Source organism: Colobus angolensis, unplaced genomic scaffold, assembly GCF_000951035.1.
Source record: "Colobus angolensis palliatus isolate OR3802 unplaced genomic scaffold, Cang.pa_1.0 Scaffold38, whole genome shotgun sequence".
NCBI classification, from domain to species: domain Eukaryota; kingdom Metazoa; phylum Chordata; class Mammalia; order Primates; family Cercopithecidae; genus Colobus; species Colobus angolensis.
The window spans coordinates 10,234,832-10,235,834 of NW_012117154.1; the positions used below are offsets into that span (position 1 = coordinate 10,234,832).

General features: G+C 40.0%; 1 pseudogene across 1 annotated transcript in view; it reads right to left on the reverse strand.

Annotated features, from left to right (window-relative positions):
- LOC105520453 overlaps positions 1-1,003 on the reverse strand; it is a 20,946-nt pseudogene that overhangs the window by 2,717 nt on the left and 17,226 nt on the right. The gene's annotated exons all lie outside the window — the stretch shown is intronic.

The window sequence follows — 1,003 nt, forward strand, 5'->3', positions numbered from 1 at the left end:
GAAAGACATTAAAGCATTCTAAGATAAACAAGCTGAGGGACTTTGTTACCCCTAGACCTGCCTTAGGAGAAATGCTAAAGGGAGTCCTGCTGGGTGAAATGAAAGGACACTAGACAGTAACCCAAATTCATCTGAATAAATGAAGATGTCAGTGAAGGTAACAGAATGGGCAGTTATAAAATCTGGTAGTATTGAAATGATGGTTTATAATTGCAGTATCTTTTTTCTACATGATGTAAGAGACTAATGTAGTTTTAATAAATTAGTCTAAAAGCCAGAATTATTGTGACTTTGATTTGTTACTCCACATTTTGTTTTTTACATAATTTAAGAGGCTGAATCAAAGAATTACTAGTTTATGTTTTGGGCTACACAGTTTATAAAGATTAATTTGGTGACATCAATAGGTTTGGACAGAGCTTTTAAAGGAGCTGAATTTTTTGTTACTAACGTTAAGCTGGTAAAATTCAAGTTAGAGTATAGTATTAGAACTTTGGGATGTTTAATGTAATCCCCCTGGTAGCCACAAAGAAAACAGCTATAGCAGTGGTCCCCAGACTTTTTGGCACCAGGGACCAGTTTCATGGAAGACAAATTTTCCACAGACTGGGAATGGGGGAATGGTTTTGAGATGAAACTCTTCAACCTCAGATCATCAGGCATTAGATTGTTATAAGGAGGACAAAACCTAGATCCCGCTCATGTGTAGTTCACTATACGGTTTGTGCTCCTATAAGAATCTAATGCAGGCTGGGTGCAGTGGCTCACGCCTGTAATTCCCAACACTTTGGGAGGCTGAGGTGGGCGGATCACGAGGTCAGGAGATCGAGACCATCCTGGTTAACATGGTGAAACCCTGTCTCTACTAAAAATACAAAAAAAAAAAAAAAAAAAGAAAGAAAATTAGCTAGGCATGGTGGTGGGTGCCTGTAGTCCCAGCCACTCAGGAGGCTGAGGCAGGAGAATGGTGTGAACTCGGGAGGCGGAGCTTGCAGTGAGCTGA